General features: G+C 46.9%; 1 non-coding gene across 1 annotated transcript; it reads left to right on the plus strand.

Annotated features, from left to right (window-relative positions):
- Positions 1 to 5,693: 5,693 nt before the first annotated feature.
- On the plus strand, positions 5,694 to 5,765 carry TRNAH-GUG (transfer RNA histidin (anticodon GUG)). Its single transcript has one exon. It is a non-coding gene; the product is annotated as a tRNA-His (tRNA).
- The last annotated feature ends 235 nt before the right edge of the window (positions 5,766 to 6,000 follow it).

The following is a 6,000-nucleotide window of genomic DNA, read 5'->3' on the forward strand; positions in this document are numbered from 1 at the left end:
TTCTGACTTGATTATTGAGATCTTAAATAAGTGACTGGGGATCAGGTGTCCACTTATTCTCATGGATAACATCACAACCAACCTTTAATTCAAACATGAGTCATGACATCACAGATGGAGTACAGCTTATGATAGTGGTGGAACGTCACATTGTAGAAGCCCAAGTAGCTCGCAGTGATCTTATAGTGGTTAGTACTCTGCGTTGTGGCCGCAGCAACCTCGGTTCGAATCCGAGTCACGGCAATGTCACGGCAGTTGGGCAGATATTTTAGAATTTCCATTAATACATTGGCAATCTCTGTGGAGGACTGAAACAATTCGATATGTCCTGTTACTGTTATGAACCTTTTGTTTCTTTAATGCTCCTTGCACACTTTTTCATCGGGTGACTGTAATGTATTTCAACCAAATCTAATTAAGAGCGCATTATGTGGTGACATTTGCAGTACATGAAACATTATAACACTGCCATTTACGTCAATAACCACTAGCTTGATTAAGACATATGTATTGCAGCGACAGTATTTCCCAGTTACAAATGGGAATAAAAACAACATCCGCGAGGGATTGAACCAACGACATTTAACTGATGTTGCCAATGGAGCGCGTTACAGAGAGCGCGAGGTCCCGCCTTTACAGTCACACGCTGATGATAATACAGATGTTTAAATAAACAGGCATATCTGTGGACTTGTGGTCTTTCTACAATGGGACTCATAGTCTAGTCCTAGGCTATTGTAGGCACTGGCGTATCTTTTAGTGGAATGAGAGGCATTCTGTAGTCGCGTGAAAGGACCTTTCAAGTCAATCTGATCTGTATTGTCCTGTGAAAAAAAGCGTTCTTAGACACAGTGAGGAGTTTTTGGGGATAATGGGAAAATCATTTCCAACTAAATGACAGGAATTTCTTAGTCCAATCATGAGGTGTGCTAGGCTTTTTTATACTGTGGCGGAAAGAGAGACAGTATAACAGTCATTATAAATAAAGGGCCAAGGAAGTGACAGTTTATGGAAGGAACAATTTGCACATAGTTTTAGAATGTGGTCAGGAGGAGGACAATGTGCTTACACATATGAAACATTAGAAGGTAGACATTATGGAAGCACGTATATTTCTTTATTTTTATTGTATTTGGGGAGAGGGGGTTAAGATAGCACGTCCAATGTGGAAAAGTGCTTTCCATAGCACCTTGCAGGTGGGCGACATCTAGAGCTGTGCAGTAGCCACCCATGCCCCAGACGTGAAAGAGAACAAGAAGTTACACATGTTGGAAGTGAGGGTGAGACATTGAGGAGATATGATCCCCGTATGAAGCCGAGAGAAGGAGGAGGCGTGAACGTGCATCCATGTATGCAGGCGAGAAGGGAAGGAGCATTGGTCATGCATCCCTGCATGAGGGTGAGACAGGGAGGAGATATGATCCCCGTATGAAGCCGAGAGAAGGAGGAGGCGTGAACGTGCATCCATGTATGCGGGCGAGACAGGAAGGAGCATTGGTCATGCATCCCTGCATGAGGGTGAGACAGGGAGGAGATATGATCCCCGTATGAAGCCGAGAGAAGGAGGAGGCGTGAACGTGCATCCATGTATGCAGGCAAGAAGGGAAGGAGCATTGGTCATGCATCCCTGCATGAGGGTGAGACAGGGAGGAGATATGATCCCCGTATGAAGCCGAGAGAAGGAGGAGGCGTGAACGTGCATCCATGTATGCGGGCGAGACAGGAAGGAGCATTGGTCATGCATCCCTGCATGAGGGTGAGACAGGGAGGAGATATGATCCCCGTATGAAGCCGAGAGAAGGAGAAGGCGTGACCGTGCATCCATGTATGCGGGCGAGACGGAAAGGAGCATTGGTCATGCATCCCTTCCTGAGGGTGAGACAGGGAGGAGATAAAATCCCCGTATGAAGCCGAGAGAACGAGGAGACATGAACGTGCATCCATGTATGCGGGCGAGAAGGGAAGGAGCATTGGTCATGCATCCCTGCATGAGGGTGAGACAGGGAGGAGATAAAATCCCTGTATGAAGCCAAGAGAACGAGGCGGCATGAACATGCATCCTTGTATGCAGGTGTGACATGGAGTCATCATGAACATGCATCCCTTTATAAGGACATAACATGGAGGACGCATGAACATGAATGCCTGAATTTTTTGGTGGTGGCCTTCGGGTGATTTGGCACGTGCAATTGGTGAAGAGCACTTCTCCTGCGCAAAAAAATAAATGTACTATTAGCACCCCGGAGGGAGCCTCTGTACTTCTTATAGGGAGAAAACTCTGCAATGGAAGGGGACAGGGTCAATAACAGCTGTAAACTCTCACAAGACCATCACTGCTCTCACACTTTCCTGCTCTCAGGCTGGCGGGCCATTATCGGCCCTGGCTGCCGCACCATTGCCAGGTTTGTGTAACTATATTATTTCTAATTGGCTCCACTTTGATGACTTTCATTTGGATTCTGACTTGATTATTGAGATCTTAAATAAGTGACTGGGGATCAGGTGTCCACTTATTCTCATGGATAACATCACAACCAACCTTTAATTCAAACATGAGTCATGACATCACAGATGGAGTACAGCTTATGATAGAGGTGGAACGTCACATTGTAGCAGCCCAAGTAGCTTGATGTGATCGTATAGTGGTTAGTACTCTGCGTTGTGGCCGCAGCAACCTCGGTTCGATTCCGAGTCACGGCATTGCGGTGAGGCAATGTCACGGCAGTTGGGCAGATATTTTAGAATTTCCATGAATACATTGGCAATCTCTGTGGAGGACTGAAACAATTCGATATGTCCTGTTACTGTTATGAACCTTTCGTTTCTTTAATGCTCTTTGCACACTTTTTCATCGGGTGACTGTAATGTATTTCAACCAAATCTAATTAAGAGCGCATTATGTGGTGACATTTGCAGTACATGAAACATTATAACACTGCCATTTACGTCAATAACCACTAGCTTGATTAAGACATATGTATTGCAGCAACAGTATTTCCCAGTTACAAATGGGAATAAAAACAACATCCGAGAGGGATTGAACCAACGACATTTAACTGATGTTGCCAATGGAGCGCGTTACAGAGAGCGCGAGGTCCCGCCTTTACAGTCACACGCTGATGATAATACAGATGTTTAAATAAACAGGCATATCTGTGGACTTGTGGTCTTTCTACATAGGGACTCATAGTCTAGTCCTAGGCTATTGTAGGCACTGGCGTATCTTTTAGTGGAATGAGAGGCATTCTGTAGTCGCGTGAAAGGCCCTTTCAAGTCAATCTGATCTGTATTGTCCTGTGAAAAAAAGCGTTCTTAGACACAGTGAGGAGTTTTTGGGCATAATGGGAAAATCATTTCCAACTAAATGACAGGAATTTCTTAGTCCAATCATGAGGTGTGCTAGGCTTTTTTATACTGTGGCGGAAAGAGAGAGAGTATAACAGTCATTATAAATAAAGGGCCAAGGAAGTGACAGTTTATGGAAGGAACAATTTGCACATAGTTTTAGAATGTGGTCAGGAGGAGGACAATGTGCTTACACATATGAAACATTAGAAGGTACACATTATGGAAGCACATATATTTCTTTATTTTTATTGTATTTGGGGAGAGGGGGTTAATATAGCACGTCCAATGTGGAAAAGTGCTTTCCATAGCACCTTGCAGGTGGGCGACATCTAGAGCTGTGCAGTAGCCACCCATGCCCCAGACGTCAAAGAGAACAAGAAGTTACACATGTTGGAAGTGAGGGTGAGACATTGAGGAGATATGATCCCCGTATGAAGCCGAGAGAAGGAGGAGGCGTGAACGTGCATCCATATATGCAGGCGAGAAGGGAAGGAGCATTGGTCATGCATCCCTGCATGAGGGTGAGACAGGGAGGAGATATGATCCCCGTATGAAGCCGAGAGAAGGAGGAGGCGTGAACATGCATCCATGTATGCGGGCGAGACAGGAAGGAGCATTGGTCATGCATCCCTGCATGAGGGTGAGACAGGGAGGAGATATGATCCCCCTATGAAACCGAGAGAAGGAGGAGGCGTGAACGTGCATCCATGTATGCAGGCGAGAAGGGAAGGAGCATTGGTCATGCCTCCCTGCATGAGGGTGAGACAGGGAGGAGATATGATCCCCGTATGAAGCCGAGAGAAGGAGGAGGCGTGAACGTGCATCCATGTATGCGGGCGAGACAGGAAGGAGCATTGGTCATGCATCCCTGCATGAGGGTGAGACAGGGAGGAGATATGATCCCCCTATGAAGCCGAGAGAAGGAGGAGGCGTGAACGTGCATCCATGTATGCGGGCGAGACGGGAAGGAGCATTGGTCATGCATCCCTTCCTGAGGGTGAGACAGGGAGGAGATAAAATCCCCGAATGAAGCCGAGAGAACGAGGAGACATGAACGTGCATCCATGTATGCGGGCGAGAAGGGAAGGAGCATTGGTCATGCATCCCTGCATGAGGGTGAGACAGGGAGGAGATATGATCCCCCTATGAAGCCGAGAGAAGGAGGAGGCGTGAACATGCATCCATGTATGCAGGCGAGAAGGGAAGGAGCATTGGTCATGCATCCCTGCATGAGGGTGAGACAGGGAGGAGATATGATCCCCCTATGAAGCCGAGAGAAGGAGGAGGCGTGAACGTGCATCCATGTATGCAGGCGAGAAGGGAAGGAGCATTGGTCATGCCTCCCTGCATGAGGGTGAGACAGGGAGGAGATATGATCCCCGTATGAAGCCGAGAGAAGGAGGAGGCGTGAACGTGCATCCATGTATGCGGGCGAGACAGGAAGGAGCATTGGTCATGCATCCCTGCATGAGGGTGAGACAGGGAGGAGATATGATCCCCCTATGAAGCCGAGAGAAGGAGGAGGCGTGAACGTGCATCCATGTATGCGGGCGAGACGGGAAGGAGCATTGGTCATGCATCCCTTCCTGAGGGTGAGACAGGGAGGAGATAAAATCCCCGAATGAAGCCGAGAGAACGAGGAGACATGAACGTGCATCCATGTATGCGGGCGAGAAGGGAAGGAGCATTGGTCATGCATCCCTGCATGAGGGTGAGACAGGGAGGAGATAAAATCCCTGTATGAAGCCAAGAGAACGAGGCGGCATGAACATGCATCCTTGTATGCAGGTGTGACATGGAGTCATCATGAACATGCATCCCTTTATAAGGACATAACATGGAGGACGCATGAACATGAATGCCTGAATTTTATGTTGGTGGCCTTCGGGTGATTTGGAACGTGCAATTGGTGAAGAGCACTTCTCCTGCGCAAAAAAATAAATGTACTATTAGCACCCCGGAGGGAGCCTCTGCACTTCTTATAGGGAGAAAACTCTGCAATGGAAGGGGACAGGGTCAATAACAGCTGTAAACTCTCACAAGACCATCACTGCTCTCACACTTTCCTGCTCTCAGGCTGGCGGGCCATTATCGGCCCTGGCTGCCGCACCATTGCCAGGTTTGTGTAACTGTATTATTTCTAATTGGCTCCACTTTGATGACTTTCATTTGGATTCTGACTTGATTATTGAGATCTTAAATAAGTGACTGGGGATCAGGTGTCCACTTATTCTCATGGATAACATCACAACCAACCTTTAATTCAAACATGAGTCATGACATCACAGATGGAGTACAGCTTATGATAGAGGTGGAACGTCACATTGTAGCAGCCCAAGTAGCTCGCTGTGATCGTATAGTGGTTAGTACTCTGCGTTGTGGCCGCAGCAACCTCGGTTCGAATCCGAGTCACGGCATTGCGGTGAGGCAATGTCACGGCAGTTGGGCAGATATTTTAGAATTTCCATTAATACATTGGCAATCTCTGTGGAGGACTGAAACAATTCGATATGTCCTGTTACTGTTATGAACCTTTTGTTTCTTTAATGCTCTTTGCACACTTTTTCATCGGGTGACTGTAATGTATTTCAACCAAATCTAATTAAGAGCGCATTATGTGGTGACATTTGCAGTACATGAAACATTATAACA

The sequence above is a fragment of the Ambystoma mexicanum genome (genome assembly GCF_040938575.1).
Source record: "Ambystoma mexicanum isolate Mex_15411 chromosome 12 unlocalized genomic scaffold, UKY_AmexF1_1 Mex_chr12_unloc.1, whole genome shotgun sequence".
NCBI classification, from domain to species: domain Eukaryota; kingdom Metazoa; phylum Chordata; class Amphibia; order Caudata; family Ambystomatidae; genus Ambystoma; species Ambystoma mexicanum.